The 26,798-nt window shown below is 47.2% G+C and overlaps 1 protein-coding gene and 1 long non-coding RNA gene across 2 annotated transcripts in view; both read right to left on the bottom strand.

Moving 5' to 3' along the window:
• Positions 1-26,798, bottom strand: part of ILDR1 (immunoglobulin like domain containing receptor 1) — a 106,436-nt gene that overhangs the window by 56,671 nt on the left and 22,967 nt on the right. The window lies entirely within an intron of this gene.
• On the bottom strand, positions 11,008-13,144 carry LOC120928026. The gene is made up of 3 exons (XR_005747161.1): positions 12,094-13,144; positions 11,759-11,968; positions 11,008-11,463 (listed from the first exon to the last, which is right to left on the bottom strand). It is a non-coding gene; the product is annotated as an uncharacterized LOC120928026 (long non-coding RNA).

Genomic DNA, 26,798 nt, shown 5'->3' with positions numbered 1-26,798 from the left:
ATATATAATAAGCTTCTGCAGTCTGATAGGGAGAGTAAATAATCTCATTCATACTTATCAAGAACAAATTTACTTTTGTTACTAATGATAAAGGCGCTCGATAACAAACCGCGTTCAGTCTGGAGCTCGCAGCCACAAATACTGACTGCCTCTAAAGCTGAACTCTGGGAATGCACAAATAAAACTAAATACCCTCGCAGTGGGGTCCCCAATGCATTGCAAGGGCTAAATGCTTGTTATTTCTAGGGGTATAAGACGAGGCCGTATTACTTACCATACTCCCGTTCCGACCAACTCCAGCACTGTCCTCTTCTCCCTGGCGCTCTGGAGTATGGGGGACCCCCCCCCCCCCCCAGTGTCATCGTACAATGCAGAGCTATTAATGCCCTGGAGGAAGCAAGTGTGGTACCATGGCTGAAAGAGCCTCAGACCGGTTGCATGGATAGAGGGCACCTGCCAGAGCCAGGAATAGGGTAATGATAACTTTTTATTCCTGAATCCCCAGGACATAATCAACACATAAACCCGTGCAGAGGCTCCCACTGCAATTAATTTTTTTTTTTCAGCCCAGAGCTCAGCTTTGATGAAGACCTTTCTGCTGTCTATACTAACCAATCGCATATCAGTGAAGGTTTCAAAAATAACAGAAAGAACCAGGATTGGTTAAAGTCCCAATGCATTTAGTTCTGAATGGAGCAGAGAACAGTTAGAACTCCAGCCTCCCATTGAAGGCTACTAATGACACCACATACAAAGACATTGTAGACAATTGCATGCTTCCAACCTTTTGGGGAGGACCTTTTTCTGATCCAGTATGACTGTGTCCCTGTGTACAAATCCAGCTCCATAAAAGACATGACTTGTTGAGCTTGGTGTGGAGGAACTCAAGAGCCTTTAAGAGAGCCCTAACCTCAACCCTACTGATCACCATCCATAAAGACATGGCTTGATGAGTTTGGTGTGGAGGAACTCGAGATCCCTTAAGAGAGCCCTAACCTCAACCCTACCAATCACCATCCATAAAGACATGGCTTGATGAGTTTGGTGTGGAGGACCTTGAGATCCCTTAAGAGAGCCCTAACCTCAATACTACTGATCACATCCATAAAGACATGGCTTGATGAGTTTGGTGTGGAGGAACTCGAGATCCCTTAAGAGAGCCCTAACCTCAACCCTACTGATCACCATCCATAAAGACATGGCTTGATGAGTTTGGTGTGGAGGACCTTGAGATCTGTTAAGAGAGCCCTAACCTCAACCCTACTGATCACCATCCATAAAGACATGGCTTGATGAGTTTGGTGTGGAGGACCTCGAGATCCCTTAAGAGAGCCCTAACCTCAACCCTACTGATCACCATCCATAAAGACATGGCTTGATGAGTTTGGTGTGGAGGAACTCGAGATCCCTTAAGGCCTCGTACACAGGATAGGTTAACCAGAGGACAACGGTCTGATGGACCGTTTTCATCGGTCAAAACCGATCGTGTGTGGGCCCCATAGGTTATTTACCCATCGGTTAAAAAAAAGCCAACTTGCTTTAAATTTAATTTAGTAGGCACGACCATCGGTTAAAAACCAGGCATGCTCAGAATCAAGTTGACGCATGCTTGGAAGCATTGAACTTCATTTTTTTCAGCACGTCGTTGTGTTTTACGTCACCGCATTCTGACACTATCGGTTATTTAACCAATGGTGTGTGGGCACGACGGACCATCAGTCAGCTTCATCGGTTGACCGATGACAATGGTCCTTCAGACCCTTCTCATCGGATGGACCGATCGTGTGTACGAGGCTTAAGAGAGACCTAACCTCAATACTACTGATCACATCCATAAAGACATGGCTTGATGAGCTTGGTGTGGAGGAACTCGAGATCCCTTAAGAGAGCCCTAACCTCAATAATACTGATCACATCCATAAAGACATGGCTTGATGAGCTTGGTGTGGAGGAACTCAAGAGCCCTTAAAAGAGAAGTATGGGTTTTCCTTTTATTTAATAATCATAGTTACCTAGGTGGATGCTGCATCTGTCCTCCAGTGCCTCTAACACAGTCGAATGATCTCACACTACAGATCGCTCAGTTCTCACAGCTTCCAGCAGAGAGCTGGTGGCGGTCAGTCTCCTCTGTCTGCTCTGCGCCCCCACACTCACTGCAGCACTGGGCTGTGGAAGGGGTGGTAGCAGCTGGCTCAGCCAGGTGCCGGTCCAGGCATGTGGGCAGATCCCTATCCCATTGTCAGGATCTTGCCGGAGCTTGGACCAGCTCTGTGACGTCAGCAGACAGCGGACTTCAGCACGCTGTCTGCTGAAAACGGGAGAAGTATAGCCAAGCAGGCTTTGGCTGTACTTCTTTATGGGTTTAGCCGGGGTGCTTTCCTTGTTATCATTAACAAATTCTATACAAATGACCAGAGAGGGGCCAAGGCTAAAGCCATTTCACTGTTATCTTACTATCCCGACTGGTGGGAGTGCGGCATCCTTCGCCAGTTCTATGTAAATGTTTTAATTTTGACACCATTGCAGTGTTATTATTATTATATATTTTTGTAGCATCACATCTGTACACAAGGTCTGTTTTGGTGATGGATCTCTGAATTCTAATTGTCTGGCACTACGCCGAGCTAGTAGTGTCACCTGTGTGATTGTGTACCTGAAGGGTTGCAGCTGATGGCGGCTCCCCTGCCAGACCCGTCTTCCTGGCTGCGCCAGGCTGTTGTTTGCTGGGATTTCGCTGGCTCCGGCCAAGCCTATGCGGCTGCCCTGGACATCGGCCAGTTTTATATCTGGCCTCATCTGCAGCGGCCACGGTCCAGTGAGCACTTCAATGAGAACGTAGATAATTCTGACACCGGGCTTGTGCTACAGATCTACTGGCACTGCCGTTTCTCGGACACCTTGTATATTTAAAATCATGCTGGCAGTTTTATTTTTCAATCAGTTACAGTTCCTGCTTAACCACTTCAATACCGGGCACTTTGGCCCCTTCCTGCGGAGGACAATATTCAGCTTTTACCGTTTGAATGACATTTGCGCGGTCATGCAACACTGCACCCAAACAACATTTTTTATCATTTTCTTCCCACAAATAGAGCTTTCTTTTGGTGGTATTTGATCACCTCTGGAGTTTTTATTTTTTGCTAAACAAAATAAAAAATACCTAAAAAATGTTTTTTTTTAAAAAGTTTGACTTAGTTTCAGTTATAAAATTTTGTTTTCTCCTTCACTGATGAGCACTGATAAGGAGGTACTGATATGTAGAATTGATGGGCACTGATAGGTGGCACTGATGCAGGGCAGCCATCACAAATGTTGGGGCCCCTTACATAGCTTTAGGCAGGGCCCCCCTGGAGCAGAGAACCGGGGGTGGGGGGGGGAGGCTCTTCTCTCTCCTGCCACGGGATAAGCGGGGAGGGGGTGTTGTGGTAACAAATGTGTCATCTCTTCTCTCTTGGTGCTGACGAACAAAACAAAGTCAAGTCAAGTCTTCTCTCTCCTCTTGCGAGTTGCTAAAGGTGGGGGGTCAGATGAAAAAAAATGGGGGGGGGTGCGGCCGGGCCCCTTATGCCTGTACCCCCCCCCGATGGCGGCCCTACACCGATGGGCCCTGACAAACGGCTGTGATGGGCACTGACAGGTGGCACTGATGGGCAGCACTCATGATGAGGTACTGATGAGGTTTTGATAATGTAGGGCACTGATTGGCAATGTGATGGGCACTAATCGGCACTGTGGTGGGCACTACTTGGCACTTTATTGGGCACCGACAGGTTATTCTGAGGAGGCACTGACTGGCAGCTAATGGGTACCTTTTTGTCACATCCGAGGGGGCTGTGCTTATAATCAATGTTCCGATTATCAGCACAGACCCCCCCCTCTGACAGGGAGAGCCGCCGATCGGACTGAGGACTATGTTTACAGCGCTCTCTGGGGTTTTGTAATCCTGGATCAGGGTCTAGAGCTTAAACGGCTTCAAAGTGTCTTGGGTGGGATGAAACCATGAATCCTCTGCCCAGGTCTTACTGGAGACCGGCAGGTTGTGAGAGCGAGTGTGCCGATGTGTACAATTGTTATAAGCAAACAAAGCTAGCTAGCAGGGAGATGTGCTCCCGTTTGAAGACAGGTCCTGTCTGTAGGTAGAGGTGTCCTACTCAAGATGCACTCCATGTCTATCAGGCTGAGAGACTTGGGGTGGCTACACAAGTCTGGGAGACTAAGAGAAAGTCTGGGAGACTGAGAGGGCCGGGGCAACTAAATGAGTCCAGGGGAAATCTGCAAGTCTTAGAAGAGAGTGACAGCCCAGGGGGGTCCCCTATAGAGCGGCCAGAAGTGGACCTGTACAGCAGGGAGCTGTACCCATGGGCAACTGCAGGTAGGGGCAGGGGGGGGGGGCAAGCACACCGCCTGGAATTAGGGATCAGCAAGGTGTCCGCCATAGGCGTGCGCAAGGGTTGTGCCCAGGCGGGTGCAGGAAGGAAGATTGCACTGTTGGTGGCAGCTGGCAGAGCTTTTCATTGCCCGATGTTAAGACATCAGTGGTCTCTAGCATCAGGAGTCAGCACACACAAAACCTCTCCTGCTCTCCCAGCTCTGCATATACCACAGAGGAGGGCGGGTTATCCACAGCCCCTCAAGCCTGCAGCGTGCATCAACAGGAGCCTGGCCTGCCACCGAGTTATAGACGATTCACTTCTGTGGGAGGAAGGAGAGCTCTGCGGGGGATTGGGTATGCATACTGGCATAGCACACGCTTAGATTCTGCACCCTGTACATAGCACACGCCTGGGAATCTGCACCCTGTACATAGCACACGCCTGGGATTCTGCACCCTGTACATAGCACACGCCTGGGATTCTGCACCCTGTACATAGCACACGCCTGGGATTCTGCACCCTGTACATAGCACACGCCTGAGATTCTGCACCCTGTACATAGCACACGCCTGAGATTCTGCACCATATACATAGCACACGCCTGGATTCTGCACCCTGTACATAGCACACACCTGGGATTCTGCACCCTGTACATAGCACACGCCTGGATTCTGCACCCTGTACATAGCACACGCCTGGAATCTTCACTCTGTACATAGCACACGCCTGGAATAATGTCTCCCCGTTAAAAATAAATACTTGCGAGTCATGGCTAAGCCCCTCCCCTTCATGACATTATAAATAGTTGCGAGTCATGGCTAAGCCCCTCCCCTTCATTTAATTACAGACATGGGCGTTCTGCGAACGCCCATGTCTGTAATTAAAGGCGGAGAGAGTCAGGAGAGCTGGTGAGAAGGTCTGAGGGACCAGTGATGAGCAGTGCTGATGAAGACAGAGACAAATGGTTTGGTATTTTCGAGAACCTGTTTTGCTGTGTGAAGCCGAAACCCTTGCTTGGGCATGTTTTATAGGTTTTACTTTCGTTTTATAAAAAGCAGGCTGGCAAGCCCTAAAACCAAGTTCAGACTGGCATTATTCTCACTTACTGTAAAAATGCTACCACTGAACCAACGATCCGCATATCACAACATATTTCACTGAATACATGACATGAACAATGGGGAACCCTCACCCTATGGCCTACTCACTACGCTATACTCCTTCCTGACACTCTTGTCTTTTTGCTGCAGACCAATGTATAGTTGTTGATCTGGCGTGACCTAGAATCAGATGTTGGAATTGTATGATGTAACCTTAGAATTACCAATTGTTTCAAATTCACCCCACCTTGTTATTCTTATTCGTAATTGTTTTCTCCGTCTATCATTTATGGCGCCAATGTTTTACATTACAGGGCTGCTTATTGCATATGTATACCTCTAATTTAATGAAACCTTCTAGCGATGGTTTTGGATACCCTTTGTTACCCGTATATGGCGCGTACACACGATCGGAAATTCCGTCAAGAAAACAGTTTGGCTCAAACTTGTGTCACACAAATGTTGCTGGGAACGCGGTGACGCACAACACGTACAACGACACTATTAAAGGGAAGTTCAATACCAGTTGTATTAGTATAAGTTTAAGTTTGGTGAGAGACGATTTGTGCTTTTCAGTCCGTTAAAGTGCGATGAATGTGCCATCTCAATTACGAACGCTAGTTTTAACCACTTAAGGACCGCCTCCTGCACATATACGTCGGCAGAATGGCACGGCTGGGCACATGTAGTACCCAGCCGTGGGTCGCAGGCGCGTGCCCGCGGCACGCTCCCGCGACCCGGTTCGAAGCTCCGTGACCGGGTCCGTGGGCCCCGCGGACCCGATCGCCGCTGGAGTGCGGCGATCGGTCCCCGGAGCTGAAGAACGGGGAGAGCCGTGTGTAAACACGGCTTCCCCGTTCTTCACTGTGGCGGCTGCATCGATCGTGTGATCCCTTTTATAGGGAGACCCGATCGATGACGTCACACCTACAGCCACACCCCCCTACAGTTGTAAACACACACTAGGTGAAACGAAACTCCTTCAGTGCCCCCTTGTGGTTAACTCCCAAACTGCAACTGTCATTTTCACAATAAACAATGCAATTTAAATGAATTTTTTGCTGTGAAAATGACAACGGTCCCAAAAATGTGTCAAAATTGTCCAAAGTGTCCGCCATAATGTCGCAGTCACGAAAAAAAAAAATCGCTGATCGCCGCCATAAGTAGTAAAAAAAAAAAAATGATAAAAATGCAATAAAACTATTCCCTATTTTGTAAACACTATAAATTTTGCGCAAACCAACCGATAAACGCTTATTGCGATTTTTTTTTACCTAAAATAGGTAGAAGAATACGTATCGGCCTAAACTGAGGAAAAAAAATGTTTTTTTATATATTTTTGGGGGATATTTATTATAGCAAAAAGTAAAAAATATTGCATTTTTTTTTAAATTGTCGCTCTATTTTTGTTTATAGCGCAAAAAATAAAAACCGCAGAGGTGATCAAATACCACCAAAAGAAAGCTCTATTTGTGGGAAAAAAAGGACGCCAATTTTGTTTGGGAGCCACGTCGCACGACCGAGCAATTGTCTGTTGAAGCGACACAGTTCCAAATCGCAAAAAGGGGCAAGGTCCTTTAGCAGCATTTTGGTCTGGGTCTTAAGTGGTTAACAGACCGAGCGCTTCCATCTCGTACTTGATTCTGAGCATGTGTTTTTTTTTTTTTACGCGTCGGAATTGCTACAGACGATCAGAATTTCCGACGGAAAAATAGAGAACCTGCTCTCAATCTTTTGTTGGCGTCAATTCCGACAGCAAAAAGTCCGATGGAGCATACACACGGTTCGGAATTTCCGACAAAAAGCTCACATCGCACTTTTCTTGTCGGAATTTCCGATCGTGTGTACGCGGCATTAGACAATATGCCTCCCTCTTTTCAATGGTTTATATTGGTTGCATGCAGAAAGGAAAAAAAGGACAGGGTTTCACAAAAGCTGTATGTACTGTATAGAACTGTCTTTCAAATGTCCTGATTAAATGTTACCTTTTCCCCGTTTTTCTTTAGAACGGTTATACGGATACTTTTTAAAAATCTTCAATAAAAAACACAATTCTAAAAAATATGGGCCAGATCCACGAAAGAATTACCCCGGCGTATCTCTTCATACGCCGCGTAATTTCAAATTTTGCGCGTCATATCTTTGTTTTGTATCTACAAAACAAGATACAACGGCATCTCGGATGGATCCGACAGGCGTACGTCTTAGTACGCCGTCAGATCTTAGATGCAATTTTTCCGCAACCGCTAGGTGCCGTTTCTGTACTTTTTCGCGTCCAGTATGCAAATTAGCTAGTTACGGCGATCCACGAACGTACGTCCGGCGCATTTTTTTACGTCATTTGCGTTCGGCTTTTTCCGGCGTATAGTTAAACCTGCTATTATGAGGCGTACTCAATGTTAAGTATGGCCGTTGTTCCCGCCTCGCATTTTGAATTTTTTACGTCGTTTGCGTAAGTCGTTTGCGAATAAGGATTTGCGTAGAATGACGTCACCGTCTTAACCATTGGCTTGTTCCGGTTTCATTTCGAGCATGCACACTGGGATACCCCTACGGACGGCGCATGCGCAGTTAATGAAAAACGTTGTTTACGTCGGGTCACGACGTATTTACATAAAACACGCCCCCATCACAGAGATTTGAATGCCGCCCCATTACGCCGCCAAAGATACACTACGCCGCCGTAACTTACGGCGCGCATTCTTTGTGGATTTGAAAAATAAAAATAAGTTACGGCGGCGTAGTGTATCTTAGATACGCTGCGCCCGGCGGAGAGAAGCGCCGAGGTACGTGGATCTGGCCCACAATATATAAAATAAAATAAAAGAAGAAGGAGGGATATGCACTTTTATTTAAGTGCAGTGCAGTGTGACGCAGTACACCACATCGCAAACCACTGCAGTTAATAAAAATAAATGCTATTTTTTTTTTTTTGTAAAAATTTCAATGAAGGTGAAAAAAAAGAAAAAGGGAAAAGTGCATTGGGTCGTTTATGACGCATAGGCAAGTATAGCGTGGCTGCTAGTATGATCATGCCCAAATATACATCATCTTGGACTACCATGCATTATTAATAGTACAATTAACCTTGTCTTCTCTATTGGATATTAATGTATTGATATAATTTAAATAATATTACTCCATGCGGTACTGTGATTTTTTATACCATTATCCATGATATATTACATCTATATTATTTTAGCTCATGAATTGATTTATCTATGTTATCTAGCATGAATGTGGCTATTAATATTACCATACCGTATTTTCCGGCGTATAAGACGACCCCCTAATTTTCCAGGAAAATTTTTGGTTTTGGGATATACTCACTGTATAAGACTACCCCCTTTTTTTCAAGCCCCACTGTGCCATTACATGCCCCCACTTTGCCATTACATGCCCCCACTGTGCCATTACATGCCCCCACTGTGCCATTACATGCCCCCACTGTGCCATCACATTAAATGCCCCCACAGTGCCATCACATTAAATGCCCCCACAGTGCCATCACATTACATGCCCCCACAGTGCCATCACATTACATGCCCCCACAGTGCCATCACATTGCATGCCCCCACAGTGCCATCACATTGCATGCCCCCACAGTGCCATCACATTGCATGCCCCCACAGTGCCATCACATTGCATGCCCCCACAGTGCCATCACATTGCATTCCCCCACAGTGCCATCACATTGCATTCCCCCACAGTGCCATCACATTGCATGCCCCCACAGTGCCATCACATTGCATGCCCCCACAGTGCCATCACATTGCATGCCCCCACTTTCCCCCCCACTGTGCCATCACTCACGTTTTGCAGGCCGGTGACAGTCTCCGTCTGCTGCGAGCGTCCATGATTTCAAAGCCGCGCGCCGTCTTCTCAGCGTGTCCTGTGATTGGCAGAACGCAAATTTTCCCAGTAGTGCCTCTGTTCTATGTTCCGCCAATCACGGATGCCTTCTCATCTCGTCCGAGGATGAGAAGGCATCCGTGATAGGCGGAAAACAGAACAGAGGCGCTGCTGGGAAGATTTCTGTTCCGCCTATCACAGGACAGCGAGGACGCGCTGAGAAGACGGCGAGCAGCTTTGAAATTATGACGATCGCAGCTGCACGGAGACCGTACCCGGCGTATAAGACGACCCCCGACTTTGGATGCATTTTTTTGCATCCAAAAAGTCGTCTTATACGCCGGAAAATACGGTATAAGAATGAATTTAAGGGTTAAATATGAACCAAGAAATGTGTGCTATTATAATTCCCCCGATGCATTTGTTTTACCATATTTATTGCATTTGATATTTATTATGGTGCTGAATGAAATCTGAAATCTCTACTACAGGAATTCCCTTAGGGTCTTCGTTTTACCATATTGATTGAATTTGTTATTTATTACCGACATACTGAATTAACATAAAGTTATATTTTTAGATATCACACCGTTTAATTATAGTTCAGCTTTATTTTAACAATATTTTAACAATTTTTTTTACCTATTTCTATATTTTATATTATTTTTACATATATTGATTTTATTAGTTTAATTTTACAGTTCATCTTTTATTTCATCTATACTATTTTTTTTTACTTAAACCTCTTACACTTTTATTTTACATTAGAGTGTTATTTTAGTTATATATATCTATATATAGATGGTTTACCATTAGTTTTTGCCTGTTTCTAAACTGCTGCTACATTTTTATTTTATCTATTATATCTTATATTACTGATATAATATGTACATATATTGGGGCAGATCCACGTACAACGGCGCATATTTCCGCCGGGCGTAGCGTATCTAAGATACACTACACCGCCGTAACTTATTATTATTTTTTAATCCTCAAAGAATGCGCGCCGTAAGTTATGGCAGCGTAGTGTATCTTTGGCGGCGTAAGGGCGCGCAATTCAAATCGATGTGATGGGGGCGTGTTTTATGCAAATACGTCGTGACCCGACGTAAACAAAGTTTTTTTTTTTTGAACGGCGCATGCGCCGTCCGTGGGGGTATCCCAGTGCGCATGCTCGAAATTAAACCGGAACAAGCCAATGCTTACGACGGTGACGTCATCCTACGCAAATCCCTATTCGCGAACGACTTATGCAAACAACGTAAAAAATTCAAATTTCTACGCGGGAACGACGGCCATACTTAACATTGAGTACGCCTCATAAGAGCAGGGGTAACTATATGCCGGAAAAAGCCGAACACAAACGACGTAAAAAAATGCGCCCGGCCGGACGTACGTTCGTGGATCGCCGTATCTAGCTAATTTGCATACTCGACGCGGCCGCTGGAAAAATGCACCTAAGATCAATATCAATAGATACGCCGGCGTAATTCGTTTGTGGATCTGGCCCATTGACTTTATATCTTATAGCTTTATCTTATAATTTATCTTTAGTTTATGTATACTATTTTGTTTAACTTAAAACTTCTTACAACTTTATTTTATCCTATAGTTTGATTGTTTTTTTCACTTTATTATGCAACATATTATTTTTGTTTATATTTATTTTATATCATTTAATAGCGCTTCTTTATTTTTTCTATACTACTTTTTTATTTTTCTGATATTTTACCTTTATATCATTTATATAAACCTTACTACAATCATTAAAACTTGTGCAGCTTGCCGTCTGAGCAATGATTTTGCAAGATAGCTGCCAAGCCCTGTACAGGTCCCTGCTATTCAGCCTGTATCCTTCATTGATTCCTGTGTACAGACTTCTGGCTCGTTCCTGGCCATCTCCTGCATCTTCCTTTGATTTCTTTGTACAGACTTCTGGCTTGTTCCTAGTAGTCCATGTTCTCGGCCCCTCCTTTCCGGTTATACATTTCTGCTGCCCACTTGACCTCTGGCTTGTTCCTGGTTATCCATGTCTGCTGCCTGCTCTGACCTCTGGCTTGTTCCTGGTTATCCATGTCTGCTGCCTGCTCTGACCTCTGGCTTGTTCCTGGTTATCCATGTCTGCTGCCTGCTCTGACCTCTGGCTTGTTCCTGGTTATCCATGTCTGCTGGGCTCTGATGAAGAAGCTTTGTGCTTTGAAACGCGTCAGCCGGCAGTGACCCTCTTCACATCCTCCATGCCCATTTGGAGTGCGGTTTGGGTTCTACATGCTGCAGCCATTTATGGAATGACTTTCTTACTGCATACCTTTCTACCACAATTGTGAGTAGGTTTTCTATATTGTATTTTAATAAAATGTGTTAAAAACGGTAATACACTAGGCTGGTGCGCCTTTGTTCCTTTTTTTATCCATGTCTGATGCCTGCTCTGACCTCTGGCTTGTTCCTGGTTATCCATGTCTGCTGCCTGCTCTGACCTCTGGCTTGTTCCTGGTTATCCATGTCTGCTGCCCGCTCTGACCTCTGGCTTGTTCCAATTTATCCATGTCTGATGCCTGTTCTGACCTCTGGTTTGTTCCTGGTTATCCATGTCTGCTACCTGCTCTGACCTCTGGCTTGTTCCTGGTTATCCATGTCTGCTGCCTGCTCTGACTTGTTCCTGGTTATCCATGTCTGCTGCCCGCTCTGACCTCTGGCTTGTTCCAATTTATCCATGTCTGATGCCTGTTCTGACCTCTGGTTTGTTCCTGGTTATCCATGTCTGCTACCTGCTCTGACCTCTGGCTTGTTCCTGGTTTACCATGTCTGCTGCCTGCTCTGACCTCTGGCTTGTTCCTGGTTATCCATGTCTGCTGCCTGCTCTGACCTCTGGCTTGTTCCTGGTTATCCATGTCTGCTGCCTGCTCTGACCTCTGGCTTGTTCCTGACCATCCATATCCTCAGCCTGCCATGACCTCTAGACCTTCTCTGTTGACCTCCAACTCATGGTCTGTGGTATTTAGAGTAGGGTGAACTCAGGGGGTGCAAGCTAGGGTCAGCAGGCAGTGAAGCCCAAACCCCTATGTGAGGGCCTTTTGGGAATGCCGGCTGGCTTTTAGACTCCAAAATCTGGGGGATCCTGCGTTACCTGCTCTAACTTGAGACCATCTCCTACTTCATATACCACTTTATTCAGCTCCTCAGTCTTATCAATTCCAGAATAATAATAGTCCAAATTTCAGGATCTCCTTTTTCCAGGTGGTTCCAGTGTGGATCCTACTCTGCAGATCCAGGTCTAACCATTTTCATGGTGCTCTACCCTACCATAAACCAACTATCAGCCTTCACTTAGGCAAGCCTACCATCTCTCATTGGGTATCCCGTACAGTGTAGCTAGACTAGAGGGTCCACATCAGCACAGGTGGCACCCCGATAGATGGTGTCAATAAATGCTGGTGCAATGACATTTCATGCTGTCCTAACTGGAGGATTCAAATTGTTGGACGATTGTTCTAAGCAGCCTTGAATTATTCACCTTTGACTTTTATGTTCTTCAAATATCTGAACATGAGCTTTAAGATTATTTAGTTCTGCATCAAAATTGGTCCAAAGGACACAACAAAGACGTTTTTTTGTCTTGTTCACTTGATAATTTGTTGAGATCGCGTCTATAAAAGACTCGGTGCAAACCACGCTTTATTTAGCCTGCTCTGTGACTGGGCATGGCTTACTATAAATTGTGCCATTAGAACCCCTCATTGCTTTTATCATAAATGCCATTAAAGTACCAATGTAAATGGGCAACTAACAAGCAGTGGCGGCCGGTGCTCAAATTTTTTTGGGGGGGGGGGGGGGGAAAATAAACTGAAAAAAAAAAACACAGCTACTGTAACCATCAATTGCTGCCAGTGTGTGCCCATCAATTGCCACCAGTATGCCTCATCAATTGCCGCCAGTGTGCCCCATTAATTGCCGCCAGTGTGCCCCATTAAATGCTGCCAGTGTGCCCCAAATGCCACCAGTGTGACCCATCAAATGCCAGTGTGCTGCCAGTTTGCCCTTTCAATTGCCACCAGTGTGCTGCCACTGTGCCCCATCAATTGCCGCCAGCGTGCTGCCAGTTTGCCCCATCAAATGCCGCTAGTGTGCTGCCAGATCTGCCCCATCAAATGCCACCAGTGTGCTGCCAGATCTGCCCCATCAAATGCCACCAGTGTGCTGCCAGATTTGCCCCATCAAATGTCACCAGTGTGCTGCCAGATTTGCCCCATCAAATGCCATCAGTGTGCTGCCAGATTTGCCCCATCAAATGCCACCAGTGTGCTGCCAGATCTGCCCCATCAAATGTCACCAGTGTGCTGCCAGATTTGCCCCATTAAATGCCACCAGTGTGCTGCCAGATGTGCCCCATCAAATGCCACCAGTGTGCTGCCAGATTTGCCCCATCAATTGCCGCCAGTGTGCCCCATCAAATGCCACCAGTGTGCTGCTAGTTTGCCCCATTAATTGCCGCCAGTGTGCTGCCAGTTTGCCCCATCAATTGCCGCCAGTGTGCCCCATTAATTGCCACCAGTGTGCTACCAGTGTACCCGTCAAATGCCACCAGTGTGCGGCCAGATTTGCCCCATCAAATGCCACCAGTGTGCTGCCAGATTTGCCCCATCAATTGCCGCCAGTGTGCCCCATCAAATGCCACCAGTGTGCTGCTAGTTTGCCCCATCAATTGCTGCCAGTTTGCCCCATCAATTGCCACCAGTGTGCCCCATCAATTGTCACCAGTGTGCCCCATCCATTGCCACCAGTGTGCTAAGAGTGTGCCCCATCAATTGCCGCCAGCGTTCTGCCAGTTAGCCACATCAAATGCCGCCAGTGTGATGCCAGATTTTCTCCATCAAATGCCGCTAGTGTGCCCCCGCCCGGCACTTACCTGTCTTGGTCAAAGCTGTCCTCCGAGTCCTCAATGTCTTCTCCCTTCTCCCGTCCTCTTCCGTCTTCTACTATGACGCAGTGACACTGTGAATTGGATGCCTGACAGGCGTCCAATCACATCGCCTGTCGCTTCAGCCAATCAGGTGACTGGTAACCAGACATGGTGCACCTGATTGGCTGAGAGGCGGGTCAGTGTTCACTCGAGATTCACCCGGCCGGACACCTGAATAGGGAGCGGCAGCAATAGATAGATTTATGCAATGCATGAATCTATCTATTGTCGATTGACGGGTGCAGGAGAGAGGGGGCAGCACTCCTGCGCCCACTATGGACGCACCGCCACTGCTCACAAGGTAGACTTCTCCGTAACATTACAAGTCTGCCTGGATACATTCCTGACCTGTCACAATATACAGAAACCGGATCTTTTTTTTTTTTTTTAAAGCTCCACCTTTTATCATTGGGCCTCAGGCAGTTTCTGAAGACACAAACCAATGCAGCTCTGTAATCATTAATACGTCATTAACCACTTGACCTCTGGAAGGTATTGCATGCCATTGAAGTCAATGCGGAACAAATTATTTTCGTTTCCAATGACTTCAATGGGGAAACTTGCTTTGATATAAGAGTATTCTCCTGGAATGGATTATGCTAGTAATCCAAGGTACCTGTATGTCACTTTAAATTTCACGCCGTCGCCGCCGGCGAGTGCATGCCCCTTTCGCGAGCTTCGTAACCGTGCCTGCGGGACCTACGGACTCGATGTCCGCCGGTGTCCCCCAATCGTGTCACAGAGCTGCAGAACAGGGGGATGCCTGTGTAAACAAGGCATTTCCCTGTTCTACCTTGTGACAGGACAGCGATCTACTGCTCCCAGTCATCGAAAGCAGTAATCAATGTTGTATCACAGGTAGCCCATCCCCCCCTCCCCACAGTTAGAATCACTCCCTAGGACACACTTAACCCCTTCCTCGCCCCCTAGTGGTAAACCCCTTCCCTGCCAGTGACACAGTAATCAGTGCATTTTTATAGCACCGATTGCTGTATAAAATGACAGTGGTCCCAAAATTGCGTCAAAAGTGTCCGCCATAATGTCGCAGTCACGATCGGAAAAAAAAACGGAGATCGTCGCCATTACTAGTAAAAATAATAATGAAAATGCCATAAAACTATCCCCTATTTTGTAGACGCTACAACTCGTGCACAAACCAATCAATATACGCTTATCGTGATTTTTGTTACCAAAAATATGTAGAAGAACACGTATCGGCCTAAACTGAGGAAAAAAAATATTTTTTTATACATTTTTTGAGGATATTTATTATAGCAAAAAGTAAAAAAAATATAGCTTTTTTTTCAAAATTGTCGCTCTTTTTTTGTTTATAGCGCAAAAAATAAAAACCGCAGAGGTGATCAAATACCCCCAAAAGGAAGCTCTATTTGTGGGGAAAAAAGGATGCCAATTTTGTTTGGGTGCCACGTCGCACAACCGCGCAATTGTCAGTTAAAGGAACGCAGTGCCGAATCGCAAAAAATGACCCGTCATTGGGCAGCCAAATCCTCCGGGGCTGAAGTGGTTAACTGGTCGTCCATCTGCCGACTCCCAATCTTAAGGTCAGGTTGTGCCCACCTCTGAGGGTGCTGAACCCCCTGAGCGCTCAGGTTACATTTTCATACATAAAGAGGACCTGTCATACTATAACAAAGGTCATCACTTCTACACCGGATATTTATGTGTCTGGTCTCTGTTCAGCCAACTGACATCCCCGACATGTAACTATTGTTTTTCGTGCTCAGACGCAGCGTGATATCACCATTTCCTCTCCTATACAGCTTATTTCATTCAACATCTCAAGGTCAACAGAGCCACTCCATTAGCGCAACAGTTCCGTATTAATCATCTATAAGAGAGGAAGCTGTTTGTAATTCAGTGTGAGCGGGGCAGGCAAGGACAACATTCATTCAACCTTGTGATTCCAAAAGACAAGAGCGCCAAACCTGCGTCATTGAGAATAAAAAAAGGTAAAAATGTCGTGTTAGAGCAACTTACTGCCAAGTTCGACAATGAAAATGTTCCCATGGATTCCAGAAAAATGTCCTTTCCATACCGTGCCCTGCAAAAGTATTCACCCCCCCCCCTTGGCTTTTTACCTATTGTGTTACATTACAGCCTTTAGTTCAATGTTTTTTAATCTGAATTATATATCAGACAGGAGGCTCATATCTTATGCATTATCTTCCTTTAATAATGCGCACAGCAGAAATACAACTTTCAGTGAATTTCAATAATAAAATAACTTTTTATAAACAAACTACAAGTCCCAGCAGTCCTCTGGGTATGCCGGCCAATCACACGGCAGATCCGGTAGTATATAAGGGACTGTCTCTTTAAACACCTCCTCTTTCTTTCTGCTCACAGCATGAAATCAGATGAGTATATTATTCTACAGATATAATTTATTGTTTGATTCTTGTCATATTTAATGGGACTTGTTCCCATTATTTGCCCATTACATTCTAAATGATGTAGTGATATTAACATTATATGTAATTTTTATGTTTAATTTTTATATTTAATATGTACTATTGTAATTTTCTATATATATATAATTTCCTTGTCAGAAATATGATGTTGCCCTTAGCTGTCGCTTTTAGCGCCAGCGCTTGCTGCATACAATGATAGGTGTCCTCTATCCCCTGAGGTAAAGCTCACATCGCAGGTCGGCGCCATTTTACTCTCTTGGCGCCTTCCCTGTCAGTTCTTCCGACACCGCGCGCTTCCCCTCAGAGAGTCCCGTCTCTGAGGGGGCGTATCGCAGCATCCCCGCGCTCCTCCAATCAGCACGTCGCGCGCTGCGGGGGGCGGGCTCGGCGGACCTCAGCGCTGTCCTATCACAGCACAGGAAGCGTAATCTCGCGAGATTACGCTCTCCTGAACGTGGACACGCCTACCGTTCGCCGCTGCTCCAGTGTGGAGCAGTCGGCTGTACGGGTAGGACGTCCCTGAGGGCCCCCCTTCACAAATCGATCTTATCAAATCAATAGAGCCCTAATTAATAGGTTATTGCTAATAACAATAAGAGATAGGTGTACCTTTCATCAAAACCTCACTGGGCTAGATCATCTGGGGCAATTACACTGTGCTAGTGGAATCAGTAGTGTGAAAAATCTTCCCACCTGCTTTCCCCTCTTGCACTATTACCTGTTACCTAGGAGATTCCCCTCAGCTTGTAATTACCATGGCTGATGAGTATACTGAAGCCCCTGTCACCCCAAATGGAGGTGACCACACCCTTCATAGCCCCATATTCCTGACTGCTGCCCAGATCCAGGAACTCATTAACCATTCGGTACAAGTAGCCATGGCTTCGGCCCCCATGACACATTTGGCTGCTGTCATGCCTGGTCCCCCAGGCTGTGGTGAACCGCCCACAAAAAAGAGCAAGGCGACTCATAAGCGCAAACACGTTCCCACAACATGCGACTCCCCGGCAGGGGAAGTAAATAATGTGCCCCAGGCAGCACCCAACCCGGTCTGCCGACCCACTACCCTCCCAGACTCTCACCGACCCCTGAGCCTCGGGGAGCAGCAAACGCAGGGGCAACGGTCCGCAAGACGGTCCAAACCTGATTCCTTTGTGGACACGTCTGATTCGTCCGCGGAATCTGAGGCGGCAGACGCCTACGAGTCTGATGATGATGCTGATGATATTGATTATGAGGGTAGTGGGCATATGGCGCCCACTGACAACGCCACCCCTGTAACCCAGGGCGAAATAATTCTAGACGCTAAGGGAGAACCCTTCTTCGATCCAGAAGGGATTTCTCACCCCCGCTCTGGAGAATGGGCCCCTCTTCCGGAGGTTGCCCAATATATCCAATACTGGGCCCGCAGGTCCGTGGATAAAAACAACCGCAACAAATTGAGAGCGGAGTGTCCTCGCCCATGCATCCCAAAAAAGGCGGTTTGCACCCCCGAGGTGGACCCGGTACTGCTCAGGTACCTTACAAAACAGGGCAAATATTCAAAAAAGGGTATCGAACGATCCTTTCGTTCCATCCAGGATCGCATACTCGATCTGTTCGGCCCTGTCACCAAAATTTTAAATATAGCCGAGCAAGCTTCCTCCTCGGATAATCCGGTGGACTTGGATCAGCTCAGAGGCTGGGCCCAAAGAACGGTTTGCCTGTTAGGCAGCGCAAATACCATTTGCTCCACGGAGCGTCGCAGATCCATTTTAATGAGATTGGATCCTCAACTATCCCATCTCGCAGACTCAGAACCTGGCCCGTCAGCCGAGGGCATGCTCTTTGGAGATTCCCTTATCAAGGATATTAATAAAATGGTCGGACTGTACACGAGTCTGGACAAGGCCCAATCTTCACTGAAGAAATCAGGGACCGCCAAAATTTTTCCCAGGGCCGGCAGAAACAGGGGCCGTTCTGCCGGTCGCTACTCCGCAAACAGGCAATACTATAGAGCTCCCGCTCAGTACAGCCAGGCTCCACAGTCATATCCAATCCCGGTGGCTCAACCAGCACCATTCTTTCCGCCACGCGGACGTCCCTGGAGGGGACGCGGAGGGAGAGGCTATCCCCGTTCAAGACCTGCTACCGGTGAGTGCCACACACCAGTATTTTTTTCACACCCTAGGGGGAAGATTGAGACATTTTATCCACGGCTGGTCTGCGATTTCGGCAGACCCCTGGATACTCAACACGGTTACGGGATATCAGATAGAACTGTATTCCTTACCAGAACTGAATGTGGTACCTCACCCCATCCGGTTCTCAAACCAGAACTCGATACTTATAGACCAAGAGCTCCAAGCGCTCCTCTCCAAACAGGCCGTCATAGAGGTGGACCCTCTCTCCCCAGGGTTCCTCAGCAACCTCTTTCTGGTCAGGAAAAAGGATGGCGGTTTCCGCCCCGTTATAAATCTAAAAACCCTCAATCAACACGTCGTTTATCGACACTTCAAGATGGAAGGGATTCACCATCTGAGGGACCTCCTGCGTCCCGGGGACTGGTTGGTAAAGGTGGACCTGAAGGACGCCTACCTCACAGTCCCCATCCACCCTTCCTCCCAACACCTTCTACGCTTCATTTGGAGGGACAAGATATGGCAATTCACCTGCCTTCCCTTCGGGCTATCCTCCGCCCCATGGTGCTTCACCAAGTTGCTGAAACCAGTGGTGGCGGCCCTACGGAGCAGGGGCGTACGATTGATTATCTACCTGGACGACCTGCTCATTATGGCTCGTTCCATAGACCTGGCAAACATTCATGCCTCCTGGACTGTCAACTTACTCCAGGAATTAGGCTTTGTCATAAACTGCGAAAAGTCCATCCTGACTCCATCCCAAGAGATGGAATTTTTGGGATTCTTAGTGGACACCAATCGCGCTGTCCTTCGCTTGCCCAAGACCAAACTGGCCATTATCCGCAAGGAGATACATTCCATATTGTACAAACGGCGAGTGTCCCTACGCGGCTTAGCACGACTAGTAGGACTCTTATCGGCCTCTGTACAGGCCATCTTTCCGGCACCACTTCATTATCGAGCCCTGCAGAGGCTCAAAGCGCTTCACCTGCGCCAGGGCCTTCGCTACTCAGACGAGGTACCACTGGATGCGGAAGCTGTGGTAGAGTTACGCTGGTGGTTAAAACACGCCACCGAGTGGAATGGGAAAACCATTTTCAGCTCCAATCCGGATTACATTATAGAATCGGATGCGAGCCGACACGGCTGGGGTGCTCGCTGCGGACCTTCCGCCACAGGAGGGACCTGGTCCGCAGAGGAGTCGATGCTTCACATCAATGCGTTGGAACTCACGGCGGCCTTTTTCGCCCTCAGGAGTCTTCTGCCGAACGTATCCAATTGCTGTGTTTTACTACGCATGGACAACGTGACCGCAGTCCAATATGTCAACCGCCTAGGCGGCTCCAGATCCAGAACCCTGGCAATTTTAGCAAAGGAGTTTTGGCACTTCTGTCTGGAACGCAACATCGTTCCCTTGGCAGAATACATCCCAGGCACCTCGAATTTGGTTGCGGACTGGAATTCTCGGTACCTCACCGACTCCAGCGACTGGCGACTAGACCGTTCGGTATTCCTCTCCCTGCTTCGACTGTGGGGTTCCTTTTCCATGGACCTCTTCGCCTCACGCCTCAACCGGCAGCTCCCGCACTTTTTCAGCTGGAGACCGGACCCCGAGGCCCAGGCGATAGACGCCCTTCGCCAGATCTGGCCACAAGGGACGCATTATGCGTTTCCACCCTTCTCAATGATCCTCAGGGTTCTCCTACATGTGGCAAACCTGGGGGCCTCAGTCGTGTTGATCACTCCTTGGTGGCCAGCACAACCGTGGTTCCCCCTGCTCCTGGGAATGACTGTCGATCTCCCCAGACTGCTTCCCCGGGTTCCACATCTCTTATCCAATCCAACAGGGGAACTCCATCCCCTGGTAGTGGGTCACGACCTTCATCTCCTCGCTTGGTTGGTATCGGGGTCTCGGACTCAGGTAACAACCTTTCACGAACGGCTAGGGACCTCCTCGCCCTGGCCTGGGCCCCCGGGACTAGATCGGCGTACCGATCAGCCTGGGGAACCTGGGTACGTTGGTGTGATCAACGGCAAATTGATCCCGTTCACGCACCTGTACCAATGGTAGTTAATTATCTGGCGGATTCATTTGAATCCGGGAGATCATATAGCTCCATCAACGTGTATCGATCAGCCATTTCGGCTTACCATTGCCCGGTAGATTCCCTTCCGGTTGGTAGACATCCCTTGGTGTGCCGCCTCTTGCGAGGTGTTAGATTTCAACGTCCACCACATCCCAGATATCAGAGCACTTGGGATGTGGCATTGGTATTGAACATGTTCTCTACATGGGAGGACAATGACGCTCTCCCGCTAAAGCTACTATCCTTTAAACTTACTGTTCTTTTATGCTTAATCTCCATCAAACGAGTATCTGATGTCAAAGCCTTAGACATTTCTAGGCGCCAATTTTCACCCCGGGGCGTTCAGTTCTCGGTTGTACGTCGTACAAAAACAAGAATACAATCGGTCTTTTATCCGTCTTTTCCATCACACCCACGCTTATGTGTGGTTCGCTGCTTGCAGGCCTATGAGTTACAAACAGCTGCGCTACGATCTCCGTCGTTGTCGCAACTTCTCATTTCCTACGTACGCCCACATCTTCCGGTTTCCTCGGCCACGCTGGCCCGGTGGGTGAGGTTCACCATGGACATGGCCGGGATTGATGTCACTCTGTTCGGTGCCCATTCTTCAAGGGGTGCCATGGCTACCAAGGTAATCACCTCGGGTGGCTCACTTTCGGATCTTCTGATGGCGGCAGACTGGTCTTCCGAGACCACTTTTCGCCAATTTTACTTTAGACCGGAGGACCACGTATCTATGACAGTTCTGTGATTATGTTATTATTTTGATTTGTCAAGTTTAACACTGTATGTATATCCATTTATGACTTTGAACTTGCATAAGATATGAGCCTCCTGTCTGATATATAAATTTAGATTTTCCTAGCTTGTGACGGAAAATATTAGTTATATGAAGACAGGAGGCGAGTATCTTCCCACCCGACCCAACCCTATCACGGTTTTATCTCATGTTGTTCCAGGCTATTGATGAACGAAACACACGAGCCACGGGCTGAGAAGTTTCCGGAGTGTTCTCCGTTGTTGTTCCCCGTTGGGACGTCTACCTGCTCGACTCGCCGGATCCGATTCCTGACGGACGGAAGACCAGTTGCAGTTGAAGTTTTCGGTTTCAAGTCCTTACCAGTTTCGCTCCAAGAAAGAGGAGGTGTTTAAAGAGACAGTCCCTTATATACTACCGGATCTGCCGTGTGATTGGCCGGCATACCCAGAGGACTGCTGGGACTTGTAGTTTGTTTATAAAAAGTTATTTTATTATTGAAATTCACTGAAAGTTGTATTTCTGCTGTGCGCATTATTAAAGGAAGATAATGCATAAGATACTCGCCTCCTGTCTTCATATAACTAATATTTTCCGTCACAAGCTAGGAAAATCTAAATTTATATGTGATGGATCAGAACACAATAGTCTAAGTTGGTGACGTAAAATTAGAAAAATATATAATATATAATTGCCATGTGCGTATGTATTAACCCCCTTTGTTATGAAGCCCATAAAAAGCTCTGGCGCAACCAATTACCTTCAGAAGTCACATACCGTATATACTAGGGTCAGGGCCGCGATCAGGAATTATGGGGCCCCTTACACAGCTTCAGGTATGGGCCCCCTAGAGCAGAGAACCGAGGGGGGGGGGGGGGGTGCTGCCGCCTGAAATTGAGAAGGGGGGGCTGCCTTGAATTGAGAAGCGGGGGGGGGGGGCCTTTACAAAAAAAAGAAGAAATAAAGAAAAATATATATATAAAAAAGGGGGGTAGCCATCCGGTGACCTTTAATAAAAATAAATAAAATATATATATAAAAAAAATATCCTTTAGTAACCCTTAGGGCCCCTGGGGGCCTCCGGATCTCTATAAAAATAAAATAAAAAAAAAGGGGGTTGCCATCTGGGGACCTCTGGACATCAAAAAAAAAAAAAAAAAAAGAAATTGGCCCTTTAATAAAAAATAAAATAAAAATATATTACATTTTTTTTATTTTCTAAAAATAAATAAAAAAAAGGGGGTTGCCATCTGGTGCCCTGGGGGCCTCCGGACCTCTAAAAGAGAAAGAAATTGGCCCTTTAATAAAAAATAAAATAAAAATATATTACATTTTTTTTTTTTTTTTATAAAAAGTAAAAAATAAAAAAAAGGGGGTTGCCATCTGGGGCCCTGGGGGCCTCCAGGCCCCTGGGGACCTCCGGACCTCTAAAAAAGGGGGTTGCATCTGGGCCCCTGGGGACCTCCGGGCCCCTTACAAGTGTACTGCCTGTACCCCCCTGATGGCGGCCCTGACTAGGGTTGTCCCGATACCGAGCATTTTTGCGAGTACTTGTACTCGCGCAAATGCTCCCGATGCTTCACCGATACTTTTTTTTTTGCGGAGAGCGGGTGGAGAGGGGGCGGAAAGCTGCTGCCGCTGTCTGGTCCCCAAAGAGAAAGCCAAGTGCCCCCCCACCCCCCCGCTACCTAGTTGATCAGCGCGGGGAACATTACAGCTTTCATTTGAATAGCTGTGTGTTCCCCGCCGCGCCTCGTCATATATAGCCCCTCCCCTTGTCCGGGGACTTTGATAGACAGATTACCCGTCCCAGGATTGGACAGGTAATCTGTCTATCAAAGTGCCCGGACAAGGGGGAGGGGCTATATATGACGAGGCGCAGCGGGGAACACACAGCTATTCAAATGAAAGCTGTAATGTTCCCCGCGCTGATCAACTAGGTAGCGGGGGGGGTGGGGGGGCACTTGGCTTTCTCTTTGGGGACATATGGCTGCATTTAGGGACACATGGACACATTTTTAAAAAAAAGTATCGGTAATCGGTATCGGCGAGTACATGAAAAAAAGTATCGTTACTTGTACTCAGTCCTAAAAAAGTGGTATCGGGACAACCCTAGTTTATACTCAAGTATAAGCCGACCCGCATATAAGCCGAGGTACCTAATTTTACCCCCAAAAAACTGGGAAAACGTATTGACTCGAGTATAAGCTTAGGGTGAGAATGCAGCAGCTACTGCAAGTGGAAAAAGAGGGTCAACAATGCCCATTTGCACGCCTCACTGTGCCCAACCTCATTGTGCCCATTGCAACCTCACTGTGCCCATTGAAGCTTCCCTGTACCCGAGTCAATGTACCTAAAATTCTGCGGGCGTCCATTCATTGTTTAAAAGTCGCGGTCTCCTCCTGGTCCCGTTCCACGATAGGCGTTTCCCAGCAGCCTATCACAGACGTCTTCTCATCCTCGGACTCTGTTTCCCAGCAGACACTGTGTTCAGTGTTCCGCCAATCACAGACGTCTTTTCATCCTCAGACAAGAGAACATTCGTGATAGTCGGGAACACTGAACACAGTGGCCCGGATTCAGAAAGCAGTTACGACGGCGTATCTCCAGATACGCTGTCGTAACTCTGAGTGTGGGCCATCGCATCTCGGCGCCTGATTCATAGAATCAGATACGCCTCAATGTTGCCTAGATACGAGCGGCGTAAGTCTCCTACGCCATCGTATCATAGGGTGCAATATTTACGCTGACCGCTAGGGGCGCTTCCCTAGACTTCCGCATCGAATATGCAAAATAGGTAGATACGCTTACGTCGTTTACGTAAGGCTTTTTCCGGCGTAAAGATACCCCTCATAAAGCAGGGGTAAGTCGTGTTAGGTATGGACGTCGGAAACGAATGAACAGCGTCGTATTTTACGTAGTTTGCATAAGTCGTTCGCGAATAGGGCTGTACGTAAGTTACGCTCACGTCGAAAGCATTGACAGTTTGCGGCATAATTTGGAGCATGCGCACTTGGAAACGTTCACGGACGGCGCATGCGCCGTTCGTAAGAAACATCAATTACGTGGGGTCACAAGTAATTTCAATAAAACACGCCCACATCATCCACATTTGAATTAGGCGGGCTTACGCCGACACATTTACACTACGCCGCCGTAACTTAGGGCGCAAGTTCTTTCTGAATACGGAACTTGCGCCCTAAGCAGTGGTGTATTTAGGTTTTGTGCTGCCCTAGGCCTGACGAAACTCGTGAACCCCCTAATTTAAATATGACCCACCCCTTCCCACCCTTTCCTGTCAAGGCCACACCCCCATTTAGGATCCACCCTGACATTTTCCAGTGAGGACACCAGTTCTGAGGGCCTTGGGGGGCAGTAGAGTCCCTTAATTTGCAGCAATTTACTCTGACAAATTACTCTGACTTCCTGTTTTGCTATGGAGCCCGTCAGCTGACTTTTTGACAGTTTTTAGCCTCCTGACATGGCATCTGTCTCTCTAGCTGAGAACTCAGGTGGGAGGTCCACTGTTATTATAGGACAGTCAAAACTAGAAGCGACGCAAAGCCCCCCTCCCAGTTGCGGAACGCCGCCCGCCCACACAACAACTCATTGGTTGGGGTCTGCGGCCCTAGCCTCCTCCATGTGTATGGGCTTCCCCCCTGATGGTGGACTTGCCAGTTAATTTTATACCGACAGTAGTGCGGCCACTTTATGGGGGCACTAGACTGATTTGCCTCCCGGCCCAGTCCACCTCAAGACTGGTGCAACACTAAAAGTCAAGCCACAAGGACTCTTCTCGTGCTGCCCCCCTGCAAAGTGCTGCCATAGGCCTGGGCCTTGTTGGCCTAGGCCAAGATACAGCATTGGCCCTAAGTTACGGTGGCGTAGTGTATCTGAGATACGCTACGCCCGCCGATAGATACGAAAATGTATCTGAATCCGGGCCAGAGAAACGCTTATCACGGAAGGGACCAGGGGGAAGCCGCGACTTTTAAACAATGGACACTCGCAGCCCTTCAGGTACAGTGACTTGAGTATAAGCCGAGGGGTGTATTTTTCAGCCCTAAAAAAAAGGGCTGAAAAACTTGGCTTATACTCGAGTATATATGGTAATTAGTGAAATGATGTCCACCCGTGTGCAATCTAAGTGTCACATGATCTGTCATTACATAGACACACCTTTTTGAAAGGCCCCAGAGGCTGCACCACCTAAGCAAGAGGCACCACTAAGCAAACACTGGCATGAAGACCAAGGAACTCTCCAAACAAGGAAGGGAACAAGGAAGGGACAATGTTGTTGTGAAGTACAAGTCAGGGTTATAAAAAAAAATATCCAAATCTTTGATGATCCCTAGGAGCCCCATCAAATCTATCATAACCAAATGAAAAGAACATGGCACAACAGCAAACCTGCCAAGAGACGGCCGCACACCAAAACTCACGGAGCGGGCAAGGAGGGCATTAATCAGAGAGGCGGCACAGAGACCTAAGGTAACCCTGGAGGAGCTGCAGAGTTCCACAGCAGAGACTGGAGTATCTGTACATAGGACGACAATAAGCCGTACGCATACCTCCCAACTGTCCCTGATTTCGAGGGACTGTCCCTGATTTCGAGCAATGTCCCTCTGTCCCTCTTTCCTCCTCATTTGTCCCCCATTTTGGTCTGATCTATGGAGTTGTATATAAAATGCACTTTTTATCTTTAAAAAAGTGTTTCCCAGTGCCAAGCCTTTCATCCAAATTTCTAAATTGCTGCATTAATACATTTTAAAAGCCAATATAAAAGAATAGTAGTGGTAAAGAAAAGTCCTTTAACTTTTTTTTTGGTTAATTCTTCTTTAAGAGGGTGTGTCAGGGGGCGTGTCCTATGCCTACATACGTTTGTTAGTAGGTGTCCCTCATTCCTATCTCAAAATGTTGGGAGGTATGCGTACGCTCCATAAAGTTGGGTTTTATGGCAGAGTGGCCAGAAGAAAGCCATTACTTTCAGCAAAAAACAAAATGGCACGTTTTGAGTAGGGTTGTTTCCGATACCACTTTTTTTTAGACTGAGTACAAGTACCGTTACTTTTTTTCAAGTACTCGCCGATACCGATTACCGATACTTTTTTTTATGT

Source organism: Rana temporaria, chromosome 2 (assembly GCF_905171775.1).
Source record: "Rana temporaria chromosome 2, aRanTem1.1, whole genome shotgun sequence".
Classification (NCBI taxonomy): Eukaryota; Metazoa; Chordata; class Amphibia; order Anura; family Ranidae; genus Rana; species Rana temporaria.
Note: the sequence above shows the minus strand (reverse complement) of the source record. Positions and strands in the feature narration are given on the sequence as shown.